Source organism: Anabrus simplex, chromosome 8, assembly GCF_040414725.1.
Source record: "Anabrus simplex isolate iqAnaSimp1 chromosome 8, ASM4041472v1, whole genome shotgun sequence".
NCBI lineage: Eukaryota > Metazoa > Arthropoda > Insecta > Orthoptera > Tettigoniidae > Anabrus > Anabrus simplex.
In genome coordinates this window covers 18,144,252-18,158,474 of record NC_090272.1, presented here as the reverse complement: position 1 = coordinate 18,158,474, position 14,223 = coordinate 18,144,252, and the positions used below count along the sequence as shown (strand labels likewise).

At 38.6% G+C, this 14,223-nt stretch overlaps 1 protein-coding gene across 3 annotated transcripts in view; it reads left to right on the top strand.

The window, feature by feature from the left end:
- The first annotated feature begins 9,958 nt into the window (after positions 1-9,958).
- LOC136879210 (uncharacterized) overlaps positions 9,959-14,223 on the top strand; it is a 1,250,431-nt gene continuing 1,246,166 nt past the window's right edge. For 2 of the 3 annotated variants that reach the window (XM_067153008.2, XM_067153007.2), the window contains exon 1: positions 9,959-10,342. The gene's annotated coding sequence lies outside the window, so the exon portion shown is untranslated. The remainder of the gene's footprint in view (positions 10,343-14,223) is intronic. The other variant, XM_068228965.1, reaches the window with a different exon arrangement.

Sequence of the window (14,223 nt, the reverse complement as noted above, 5' to 3'; positions counted from 1 at the left end):
CTGTATACTACTAACCCCCAAGTAAGGACAAAATGACCCTGTGTGCTTTCGATTTCTTCATTGTACAAAGAAACATGTTTTCCATATTCAATTATTTCATGTTATTGGCAAATCCCAATTAAAATGTTTTTCATTCCCTATTAGAATTTCATTCAATAACACAATTTTCAGAATCGCTTGAAAGATTAGCAGGAACCGATTCAGTGCTTGCTGTGTAATCCATTGAAAATGACATTATATCGAGTATGGGCTGCTCATTAGGAATGTCTTGATTTCGTTCCTGCACTCAGTGTTGGGAAAGGTGGAAGTGATTGTTGTTCTAATACATACCACTGCAGTAAGTCTCCAATATATCCAAGATAAACAGAAAGACTGAGATGCAGAAATATAAAATCTCCAAGCCATTGTAAAATGGAAAGATGGTATCAGCAAAGGATATAGATGAAGATAGCTCCCTGTTCTCTTGTGACATAACCGGGAATAAGTGTGGTGTAAACAAGAAGCGAGTGAAGAATGGTATCCACTGTTTAATTTGGTACCATTTTGAGTGTATATGTAGTGCTGGTTATCCTGAAAATGAAGATACTTGGACCTGTGTGAGCTTTGGCGAGTGCAGTTTGAATAATGGTAACAAACCTAGGCCTTCAACGAATCGCAAGCGTCTCATTCCTTGGAGGATAGAGGTAATGATAATATACTTGTAAGTCTATCTTTATTGCAACAGGATTTCCAAGCATTGAAAGCAGAGAATGAGATCTTAAAGGAGAAGAATTCCAGGAGAAAAAGTGTACAGTTAAAACAGTTAAAGAGAACTTTCCAATTGATACAAACATAGATTTTCAGCTCTGAGGGAAGTAAGCGATATGCAGAGACTTATCTGTAGGGGAAACAGCCAAACTGATAGCACTAACTTCGTTACAAGACACGGTCTAAAATTCCACACAGTGCACCGGTGAAAGTTTCGAACATTCGTATATTTGGTGATAGCCAGGCGAGAGGAATTGCAAAGGAAATGAACAGTGAAGATACTGCAGCATCGACCGTCATCTACCCGGGGCCCCAATTAAAAGGTACTGGAAAAACCAGAGCAGGAAGCAAGAAATCTCGGAAGTCGTGACGCGGTAGGTAGTGATCATCGACGGGACGAACGACGTATCTCACGACGTCGCCAAAAATGTTGGTTCTCAACTTAAATGTACACTAGGTAAGCTGACACACACTAACATCTTTGTTGTAAACGTGCCGCACAGGCATGATTTCACTAGAGACTTGTGTGTGTGAATATTGAAGTGGAAAAAGGTAATACAGATATGGTTAAAATTTGTGAACATTTTCATAATTCTCAGGTAATTGAATGCAGCAGTTTTGAGAGATACTGTTACAAAAAACATGGCCTTCATCTAAACAATTCAGGTAAACAAAAGATTTCAAATATTGTTCTCAATTTTATTAATCATAAGATATGTACTGTAAAAAAGGCAACTCCCTTGGGTTATAATACCAATCAGGAAAACTAGCAGGAGGAGCCAGCTGTAGTTCAAGCTGGTTCAGTCAACTAAAAAATGAAACTTAAGGAAAGTAAGGAATTTCAAGTTACCCAATTGCAACAGTCAAGTTTTAGAGAGGAAGGGGGTCTGAGATTGCTCTTGGCAAACTGTCAAAGTGTAGTAAATAAGCAATTAAAATTTGGTAATATTGATGGAATCTTATGAGATTAATGTAGTGATAGGAGTGGAATCACGGTTGAGAGAACGGGTGGATTATAGAAAAGTATTTCCAGAAGGGTTTACAGTCTATTGCAGAGACTGAGGAGATAAAATGGGAGGAGGATTGCTTATTCTGGTGAAGGAAACTTATTGCCCACATGGATGGTTTACTGATGAAAGGGATGAAATATTAGGTATAAAATTAGTTTGCCATAATATGAAGGAGGTGGGAATTATAGGAACATATAGGCCTGGAAGAGAGGAAAGAGACATGGAAATATTTCAGAAAATTATAGATTATACTCTTAAAAGCAAAAATTATGATATGGTAATAATTGGGGGGAGATCTAAACTTGCCTGAAGTTAAATGGAATGGAGCTGCAAGTGAAGCCCATGAACAGAAACAGGCAAGTAAGGTAATTTACGAGGGAGGATTTACACAAGTTGTACAAGGAGACCGTAAGGCTGTAATAATGGGTGTAGGACTGGTGCCAAAAAGGCTTAATAAGAGGGACGTACAAGACAAGAAATTGTACAGAAACGCTAAAGTTGATGAATTCGGGACTTACCTTATATCTGAATTCAGTTGTTGGATAAGTGAAGGAAGTAATGTGGATACACTTTGAGCAAACTTTAAAGGAATCATTTGGGAAGGAGAGAAGAGATTTGTACCTGTTAAGAAGGGTAAAATGACCTCAGAACCTGTTCATTATACAAGGGAAATAAGAAAATTAAAAAGAAAATGTAGAATAGTAAACAGGAAAATCAAAGAGGGTAGGGAGAGTAGAGAAACTAGAAAACAGCTAATGGGGAACTTACGAGTGATGAAGGAAGCAAAAGAGAATTACTTGAATGGCATGCTTAAGAGGGTAATGACCACAAAGGGAAATGGAAAAAGCTGTAATCTTATATTAGGAATCTAAAGGGAAAAGGAATCCAAATTCCCATAATGGTGGGAGAAGGGGGTAACACTTTTTATCAGATATTGAGATAGCAAATCTATCTAGTGGGGAATTCATAGATTCAGTAGAAGATTGTCAGGAGTTGGAAACTGAAACAGAAGATAGAGAGGGAGAGACACATAAGGCAACAAGGAGCTTCTCATTCTCAAATGAGGATATTTTTAGAGAAATCCAACTGCTTCTGCAAGGAAAAGCAGCAGGGGGGGTGATCAAACTACTGGGGAGGTATTAAAGACAGTGGGGTGGTTCATAGTGCCTTATTTAAAATTTCTCTTTTGACTATGTCTTAAATAATAGTGTAATACCAATACCAATTTATAAAGGAAAGGGTGATAAAAGGAAACCTGAGAACAACAGACCAGTCAGCCTGACCAGTGTAGTTTGTGAAAACTGGAGAGTTCAATAGCAAAGTACATCAGAGGGGGGTATGTGAAGATTAAAATTGGTTCATGAGGAGCCAGTATGGATTTAGAAAGAAATTGTTTTGTGAGGCACAATTGGTGGGATTTCAGCAGGATTTATCAGATCAGTTGGATTCAGGAGGCGAGTTGGTTTGTATAGCCATAGACCTCTCCAAAGCATTTGACAGAGTGAAACATAGAATATTATTAAAGAAACTGGAGAGAATAGGATTGGACATAAGGGTTATATACTGGAGAAGAACATTTCTAAGTTCAAGAGTTCAGAAAGTCAAAGTAGAAAATCATGTATCACAGGAAGAGAGAGTTTGGAAGGGTAGTATAATCAGTCCATTACATTTAATATACACAAACAATTTAGGTAACAATATAACATCAAAAATAAGGTTGTATGCAGATGACATAATTGTTTATAGGCAAATAGCTTAATATGATAATAGTGGAAACTCTCCTCCCTTAACACTCAGAGCAGCGGCGACACCATCTAGCGGCTCAAAGAGAACACTAACACAACTTGCTATTAAAACACTACACATTTCGACTTCGAACCCAACGAAATACAGATTTTAAAACATTTGCTTTGTTCTTGTAACATGACATACGGAAGGAAAACAAGAGTTATCATACTGGTATTTCATTTCTATGTGCAAATTTTCCATGCTATAATTATCATAAGATGACAATACATCGCTATATTCAGCATGGGGAAAATTGCTACATGCCTAGCCCATGACGTGCATTTTCCTTTAGTCCTCAGAATTTCATCTAAATCTACCCTTCTGCTCTTCACAGCCCACTGAGTACACCTAAAAATCGATTAAATGCATAGGTTTAATAATAACAATGTTTTAAAGAATGTATGTTCACATAAATAGAAAAAATACAGGCACGTAAACATTAACAGGTAGGCCTATACTCACAGCACATTGTTGTTAGGGAATCTGCAAAATGACTTGTGATCACTTAAGTGTTTTGTAATTTAAAAAGGAACCCCCATACATAGCACAAATAACTCCTCTTTGCCATTTTCAAAATAGTCATACATAACAAGCATAAAACAATTGAAGTACAAATGAGACACTTGTAACATGTACACAGCAGTGGCAAGTGTAGTTAGCTCCTCGAACTGCTAGATGGCACGCAGAGGCGGTGTCGCCAGTTTCTCGCAGGAGTTTCCACTATTATCATAGTAAGCTATTTGTTATAAGGAAATAAATAACATTGATTATTGTTCAGAATGACAGTATCTAACAATTTGTTAATGGAGGCAAATCAACATTTACAAAGAGGAGCTTAAAAACTAAATTTGTATATATTTTGGATGAGGCAATTGTCCCAAAAGATGGCAAGTGCAAGTAATTAGGTGTGAGATTTGAAAGTAATATGCACTGGAATGGTCATGTCGATGACACTGTGCAACAGCTGCAGGTTGATCATATGATGTTAAATGTAGGCAATCGAGTGAGGCATGTCAAACATTTGTTTGAGGTCCACAAGCATGGTTCTTGAAGAAATTGATGGACTTCTTGAGTGTGGTAATTGCGATGTTATAGATGAAACCTCTATTCAGCCCAAAGGTATTGCAGAAGTTGACAAAAAATGTAGGTATGGTTCCTCCAGCACCTAACATCAAGCCGATTACAGAGATGGATGAGAGCTTATACTTTCGCTTATAGAAGTCCACCGTTTCTTCATAAATTCTTTTTTCTGGATCGACCTCTTCCGGCTGTTTTTCATTGGTCTCAAATTTAATTGTTGGATCAATGATGAAACCTTCAGAACAGGATGGCTTAAAAGCAATAATGTCAATGCGTCGGTTGCTTCCTCTGTTGGAGAGACCATGTTCTTCTATATAGACAGTTTAAACTTGTCCTCTCAAAGCATTAGCTATCATTGATCTGGCTACATTATGGCATGAGGTGTGTAGTAATTCATCATGTGGACAGGCTCCCAGAACATGTGAAAGAGTTTCGAACTCTCTGTAGCAACGCCAACAGAGGCTTTTGTCCTGGGATCTGCCAGGTACAGTGCGCACAGCAGAAACATTGCGTTCATTTTTATTGCATCATGCCATTCACTGCAAGACAATCCTTTATGATCACGAATCCATGTATTCGCTACATGTCATAATGAGGTTACTTAAAGGATGCAACAAAGAATTAAAATAGAAAAGTTACTTAAGTATGCCCCATCGATGGTATCTGTACCTTGTCGTGGTGGTGGGGCTTGTGTGGTCAAAAGATCCTGAGAGCTATGCCGGCGGTAGCTTAGCTACTGGTAGGGCCTCCCTTGCCGGACAGGTCGAAGGTGATGATCCAGACTAAAAGGGATACCCTGGTCCTCCAGGTTGGGGGTTGGGCATAGGGTTGACAACTCTATCCCATTAAAAAAAAAAACTGTTGAGAAGCCGCAAAGAGTAAGAACAAACCGGACGGATAAAATTGATAAACGACCTAGGCGAGGAAATGGTTATGGATTGGTATTAGCGACTTGGAATGTGAGAAGCCTACTCCAGCCAGGGAAAAGCAGAAAACTAGAAGAGGAACTAAGAAAGTATAATGTTGAAATCGCTGCTCTACAAGAAATTAGATGGCGGGAAATTGAGATGTTCGATTTACAGGATTATACTTTAATCAACAGTGGGAATAGCGATAACATCTGTGGAACAGGCTTTATGATATGTAAGCAACTCAAGCATACCTTAATGTCTTACAAGGCAGTAAATGAAAGAATCTGTATCATGAGAATCGGGGGCCGCTTCTTCAATTATACACTTATGAGCGTACATGCACCTACGGAAGAAAAGGAGGATGAACTAAAGGATAAGTTTTATGAAGAACTAGAGAAACAGTACGATGAGGCACCTAGACATAACATTAAAATGGTAATTGGGGACTTCAATGCAAAAGTGGGACAAGAGGAAGAATTTAGACCCACAATAGGAGCACAGAGTTTACATTTGGAAAGTAACAACAATGGGTTACGGCTTATTGACTTCGCTACAGCAAAGGATATGGTAATCAGTAGCACTACATTTGAGCACAAGAGAATTCATAAAGAAACTTGGGAGGCACCAGATGGGAACACCAAGAATAAACAAATATCCAGGAAAGCTGTCATTAGACTGTCATTAGACCAGTGGTTACATATGGAGCTGAGGCCTGGGTATTAAATAAAACAGAAGAATATAGATTAATGACATGGGAAAGAAAGGTTTTGAGGAAGATTTTTGGGCCAGTTAAAACTGAACTGGGATGGTGTATTAGATCTAATCAGGAGCTTAGAGACCTGTACCAAGAGCAGGATATAGTATCCTTGATGAAGACTGCTAGAGTGCGTTGGCTAGGACATGTCCATCGAATGGAGACTACAAGAGAACCTAAGAAAGTGCTGAAGGGGCATCCAGGTGGAAGACGATGTAGAGGTAGACCAAGAAAGCGATGGATAGAAGAGGTGGAGACTGATCTACGTACCATGGGAGTCCGGAGATGGAGGACCAAGGCAATCGACAGAGAGCTTTGGAAGAAGATTGTTGCGGAGACCAAGGTTCTGCAAGGACCGTAGCGTCAAGGAGTAAGTAAGTACTTAAGTATGGTTCGTCCATTATTGGAATATGCAGACAGTGTTTGGTATCCTAACCAGGATTACCTAATAAGACAAATAGATGGCGTGCAGAGGAAAGCAGCAAGATTTGTAACCGGGGATTTCAGGAGAAAAAGTAGTGTATCAGAAATGTTAGACACACTTGGGTGGGAAACTTTAAGTACGATAAATGAAGGGAGAAAACTAGACTTATAGGATTATATAGAGCCTATACAGGAGAGGAAACATGGGGAGAAATCTGTGAGAGGGTTCAGTTGGAAACTAATTACATCAGCAGGGCTGACCACAAGTAGAAAATTAGAAGGGACTTTAGCAGAAGCGATTGGGAAGGGCGTGAAAGAGTGGAACAGTTTACCAGGGAAAGTGTTTGATCCTTTTCCAAAATCTGAATAGATATTCAAGAAAAGAATAAACAGCAACAGAGAAATGAAATGTTAGAATGCATTTGACTTGTCCAGGTTATTGTAAGTAAATAATTTTTTGTGAATAAATTAATTCCATCCCCTGGTCTATCGAGTTTGGACAGGCAAAGTAGGGGTGAAGTACAGTGGGGACTTCGAGGGCCCTGGGATTGCTATGGTAGCTGTGAAGGCCCTTCAGGAACTCTGAAAAGTTGTGGCAAAATGGGCTCTGGTTAACACGCAGCATGTTGTTATGCTTTTTAGGTTTCAAGATGGGTAAAAAAATAAATGCAATGTAGATTTTAATCTGATAGCAGTTGTATAGTATTATTTGAAGTAATTCCACATACTCTATACGGATTGATTATGTTTGAGTAGAATTTTCTAAATAATATACATTTATAAAGGATGAGCTGTGTGATTAATAGAAAAAATGTTAATGTAAATTGTATAATAGGCCTACTGTATTTTAGGAAAATGTCTTCTTATCTTGTTAATTTAAAATTTAGTGCTTGATAATAATGTATTTTTGTGTTCCATTTGCCACTGAGGTAGACACCTCATTTGCAAATAAAATTTTTATGTGCCATTAAAAAACAATAGGATCATTAGAAGTCAGACAGTATATATCATAGAAGAAGTGAACCAGTGCCAGGCTCAATTAGAGTCCCGCCTAAAATTAGAAGGGACTTTAGCAGAAGCGATTGGGAAGGGCGTGAAAGAGTGGAACAGTTTACCAGGGAAAGTGTTTGTTGGGTGTGTACTTTGATCATGTTCATAGGGCAATGTTATATGCAGTAGCACAAGGTCTATATTCGTTTTTCAGTTACCAGGGCCAGATTAGGTGAGGGAGGGGGGGGGGGGGGTGCTAAAGGGGCTGCAGCCCCGGGCCCTGCGTGCCAAGTGGCTCTGGCCCTTGGCCGAACTTAAAATTGTATAAGAAGGCCTGCTGCTCCACCTCCGTGCATGTATAGGGTCTATTAATATATACGCTCGCAAAATATCGAACAAGCACTCTTCCTTCCTTCTTATCAGCTGTCCGCGTTGCATTGTAATTATTGTAAAGGTTATTGTTGACGAAAATTTAAATCTGGCAGCTTGCGAGTACGGGCAGAGTGGGAAGAGGGGAAGATGTCTAGGAAGTGAGCAGGAGGGAACAAGGGAAGCACGGTGGAATGCGCATGCTATACTACATCTTTGCATCAGGAAGAGAACTTCCAGTTCATCTCTGATTATTGAACCATTCGTAAGTTACATCTGTAATGTTCTTGTAAAATGGATAGGAAATATCCTAGTGGTGCCAAAAAACGTAAGTTCTGTTTTGTATGTCGATTTGGTAGTGTTGATGAGACAAATGTAAAATATGTTTTGTTTTTATGAAGTATTAACATAAAAAATAGAAAAAAATTGTAGCCTATTTCAACACTTCCCTATTCATGAATTTAAGTGGAAGTAGTTCTATAACAACTTCAGTATGCTAGTCTTACGTGATGTTACGAAGAAGGGGCCCCACATTTTTAAATAGCCCAGGGCCCCCAAACACCTTAATCTGGCACTGCCAGTTACCTACGGCGATGTAAAGGTTCTAAATCATACATTTTATTATAGTGTATTTATGAGCACAGTAGGGAGAATACCTATCTAGCATGTAGCGCCAATCTAACAGATTAGTCCACAGCTGGCAAATGAGGCATGTTTGAATACATAATATTTTTTCGATTTTCAAAATAATCCCGGTGCTGATTTTGTAATGTTTGTAGATTTAAGGCTATGTGTGCACAATAGGCCTAGTACCGTTTAAAAAAGCGAAGTTGGTACCGTGATCTCAGAAAATATTAACGTCATCAGACCGATTATTAGCCCTATGGTACCATTACTGAAAGTGAAAAAATATATAATATATCAATATTTTTAACTGTTCACGAGTTATTTGAGGTGGACACCTTTGCTGAATAACCCTGTACACGGGAGGAATCTTGGTATTAAGTTCATTATGTACTGTAAATAACTGGTATCCCAGAGACAACGACACGGGTATTCACATTCCGTTCGTTAATTTATTGCGCATCAACTTTTCCCCTATGCATTATTAAAACTTCAAATTATAAATGTGAATATTATTTTTCCCACTTCTAACGTCCCGAATCTTCCGAAAAATACTACCCGACATTGTTATCTTATCAACTATCATACTGGTCGTCCCGCGACCAGAGTGGCCGTGATGATAATCGTATGCTCGTGCTTCCTGTGACTGAATCACAGATATTTTGTCTCTGATATTCTGAAATAATCCCGGTGCTGATTTTGTAATGTTTGTAGATTTGAGGCTTTGTGTGCAAAATAGGCCTAGTACCGTTTGAAAAAGCGAAGTTGGTACCGTGATCTTTGCTTTAAATAACTGATCGAGCTATTAATACCGGGATGTCTCCTTACTGTACCGTATCTAATTATATGCTAATTTCTTTTAAATCGCAATTATCTGATGTTTAGGCTGCGAAAGCTGGGAGAATGACGAAGGGACGGAAGAAAGTTAACGCGATGGATGGGTGAATGAAATAAATAACGATTTTCTAACCTTCCATCGAATTTAGAACAGTCAAACGTAGCTGTACAAGCAGAAGTTTATAGTTAACGCATGGTTACAGTACGCATGGTTCATGTGGTGCGACATCTGTAAGACATTTCGGCACTACTCGGAACTGTGAAATAGTCCGGGTGCAATATTGTGCTGCCATCTATTGGTCAAATTTGTATCTGTTGCGGTAACTACTACTTTCGACGATTGTTTGGCACGATTCCCGACTGCGAGGCAGAACAGATTTGAATCCCCTACAGAATTCCATTTAGATCCCAGTCGGGCGCAAGAACGTAGAACGCCTATTAGGACGAAGTTGTACGCGATTTTTTTTTTTTTTTTTCCTTGAAGGAATCTCCCGACGTCGCGTTAAATAGGCTGTATCATTTTTCAACGGAGTGTTTTGTTATTTATTAAAAGTGTGTTCACGAATCGTGTGACTGTTGGCTGCTGTTTTAGGAATAATTTTGTGATGATATCTGTGCAATGGTCTCTAAATAATTCCACTTAATAATAAGTTAAATGAGTTATACAATTTTTTTATCCCCATTTTCATTTTGTGAACTAGGAATGTTGGAATATTAAATGTCGCTCTGTGGGTGCCTACAGCACTTGAAGATTCTTCCGCGTGTTTTGAACAATTCGTAGTGTAACTGCTGATCTCTTCAGTGTTGATGTAAGTACAATATCTTCTCTTTCCCCACCTTTATCAGCATCCTGTATTATTATTCTCTATAGGCTTATGATGTTCATTCTTGTCCTTCAGAATACTTATTTTCATTTTAAAATAATTTTTCCATCGCTATGATGTAAATCAAAATTTAAATCCATAAATAATTACGTAAAACTAGTAATAAAACGCTAGAAGAAAATCTGAAGATATTTCAAAGCGATTGTGTTTCGTATTAATACTAAAGTACTTCCAGTTCATAAACAGGCGTTAAAAAATGTAAATGCTTGGAATCTACCGTTAACTGAGGCAATAAATTAAGCTCTTGCAAACTGTCGGAAATGTAGGTGTATTGGGACCAGGTGATCTATAAAAAGTTCGGGCCCTGCACTGTAGCGAATGGGAAATTGTCTTCTGTCTGTATTAGCTGATATTCAGGTATGTGCAGGTCGCATACGCGAAGTAATCTCTCCGCTTCAACATCCTAACGAAGACGATGGCCATGATCAGAATAAGCATATCTCTGGGCAAGGTAATTACCGGTACCATTTCACCTTGTGGGCAGTAGCATTCTTCTCTGAAAACCGATTCAAAATCTGCAGAAAACTCCGCGCACGCTACGAACCGGTATTTCATGAATAGTTCGCGTTCTTTGCTGAAGTGGATCTTCTTCTCTTCGCTCTCCAGTTATTTTAATATTGCTGTAAGGTCTTCCTTCGTTTCCATGATATTTACATATTTTCTGCTAGTCTTCCCGAATTAAACGAACACATTTCCGTAGAACTATTTTATACATTCTCGTAATGAAAAAAAAAAAAATGAAATGGCGTATGGCTTTTAGTGCCGGGAGTGTCCGAGGACAAGATAGGCTCGCCAGATGCAGGTCTTTTGATTTGACACCCGTAGGCGACCTGCGCGTCGTGATGAGGATGAAATTATGATGAAGACGACACATACACCCACCCCCGTGCCAACGAAATTAACCAATTATGGTTAAAATTCCCGATCCTGCCGGGAATCGAACCCGGCACCCCTGTGACCAAAGGCCAGCACGCTAACCATTTAGCCATGGAGCCGGACGTTCTCATAATGAACAATCCGGTTAGTTTACATTCAATGTTAGGTTCATCCTTAATACCTCCTCTCAGTTACCTTTTCCCCCAAATATTTCGTTTCACTCGAAGTTGAAGGGATCGATTTCTCCTTAATGTGAACTGTTTCGTAGCCAATAGGAAAGTTCTATGCATATTTTTCACTGAAAGTAAATGTTTAAATAATTATATAAATACCTTTTTTGGAAAAGTTTGAGTGATGATTGTTGTTTTAGGGAGAAGGGGAAGAGACCCCATCCTTCATGAAGGTATCGGCTAAAGAAAGGGAAGGGGACTATGGCGTCCCACGGCTCAAATACGATGGATTTACAGGCATATGAAAGAACTAACAGCTGCTCTAAATAAGCCAGCTGATCACTGGCGCAGGTTCCCCACCAGGAAATGCGCCGTCGCCCTGGGCTCCTCTTTGTTGTATTATGACTTGTTGGAGACGGTATTTCTCGTTCTTTGATGTTTTTTGTTACCACTGATTGTTTACTCATTGCGTAGTTCGTTACGTGATATTCTAAGCATTCGACGATAACACCAGAGCTCAAAGGTATTTAACCGTTTAGTTATTACGGCCGTGAATGCTCAAGCCTCCACACCGTAATACAAAGTTAAAAGTGCTGAAGGACTCGGGTTCTAAAATGTTCAGATTTCATAACACTTTCTTCATCCAAAAAATACCCTCGTGCTTTCTCAATTCGGATGTTTATTTCTTTATATTGGTCTCATCTCTCATTTAGTGGACAGCCTAAATAATCAATCCTCTGTACTCTTAGCAGTTGTTTCTAATTGACGTAGATAGGATTATATTCGTCGCAGCTCTTTATTTTCAGTGTGTTAGATTACTACTCGGTCAATTACTTCCAGAGCCTCTCTGAGCAACTCCTCGGAGTAGATATTAAACAATAATGGAGGCAGTAGGGCGTTGTCGAACTCTTTACAAATGCGAAATTCTTCTTAACAATATTAAGTATCCAAGGTGGTGTATTTAGTTTTCACTTGCTAATTTTGTGTTTTATTTCGATTTCTTAATTTCCAGGATAACACTACACGATATTCCGATCAGACCATATAATCATTAAAAGCGAAAATGTTGAGATAATTCCCAAATGAATCTCATTTTGCAATTTTATGCTTTTCAGTAAAAGAATAAACTATTTATTGGCAATTGAACCCAGAACTCATTCTACCATTACTGTATGTTATTCTTTGATTCTTATAGATCTTACTTCCTCTTCTTCTCGTTGCAGTCTTTAATTTAATTATTTGACCGACGGAGTTGGTCGTACGGTTAGGGTTAGGCATTCGCGAGATCATGTGCTCGAACCCCACTGTCGGCAGCCCTGAAGGTGGTTTTCCGTGGTTTCCTGTTTTCACACCAGGCATATACTGCGTCTGTACATTAATTAACCCTGGAATGGTATGATACTTAAAACTTACATAATTGGTATGATGTAATTTTTACGATCTTGAGAAAAAACTTCTTTGTATAATGATAATCAAAACTTATAGAACATATTTAAATTTTATATACCTTTAAAAGCTGAAAATACATTTAATATAAAAGAAAAGTTTATTGAGGAACAATGTCAAGCATTGTCTAGTCGTCGACGTCACCTAGCAGTTAGGTCCGTCTGATTTTTTAAAAAAATAATTGAAATTACTATATTTAATTTTTAAAAACGAATTGTATGTTAAAACAGAGGGATAAATGAACAAAACGTTTCGGTAATAGCTCAAAAAATCTTACTTGCAATGATATGATGTCTTGATGATGCTGATTCAGGCGCTGCAGATTTTGCAGATGGTGCTCCGCGCAGAACACAGTGTCGCACTTGCTGCAGTAGTTGGCTGTCATTCTTCGCTTTTCGGCTGGGCATAGTTTACAAGTTGTTCTCTTTTTATCCATCATAAGAAGAACTGGATATGCTGCTTCTTTTCGGCCAAGAAAACTGAAGACCATGCTTCTTAGCTCCCTCGGAAGATTTCTGATAGTCAAACGCTGTTCTAGCCCTGGAAAAACCAACTTATGATACAACTGATTCAAATAAGCTGATCTTGTCATGGTTTGTTCTTTCCTAGAACTCAAGACCCTGTTCAAAATAATAAAGGAGTTAACCCATATTTAGCTGGCTTTTTAGACATACATTTTGAATGGACATCTGCCTCTAAATTCAAGCAGCTGCTCATCAATGGTGAGATACAGGCAAATACAGTAGAGATTAATACGCGACACTGAGCGAGATATCGAGGGACAGCTACTGGAGCTCACTCTAGCGGATAGACCTGAACAGTACTGATTCTCTCATAAGAGCACGTGTATTTTTGTGTGAAGTTTTTGGTGTTATTTATGCGTTTTCAGTGAGTTGACATAAATAAATAGTAGTGCGTATCATTCCTTGATATCTCCTCTCAACATGAGGGGAAAGGTATGAGCTGTGTTTAGCTGCAGTAACTACGAAGTAGAGAAAAATGCGCGGTCGTTTTTCAGGTTCCCTCGTGACAAGAACATGTAAGTAATATTGTGTTTGCATATATATTCTCCCAGTGACAGAGATTTTTATAGTACTTCATAATCTTCTGACCTGCTCGACCCATATTTTAACTGGCATAAAATATAATACGCATATTTTATTCTATAGTGCAGCAGTTAACCTTCAATACCGATGTGGTGTTGTAGGTGTGATCTGTGGGTTTTGAAATGTCACAGAAGTGATTTGGATTAGGTGTACAAGAAAGAAGGACGTTACGCTTATGTAAGAATTATAAGATCTGTTCAGATCATTT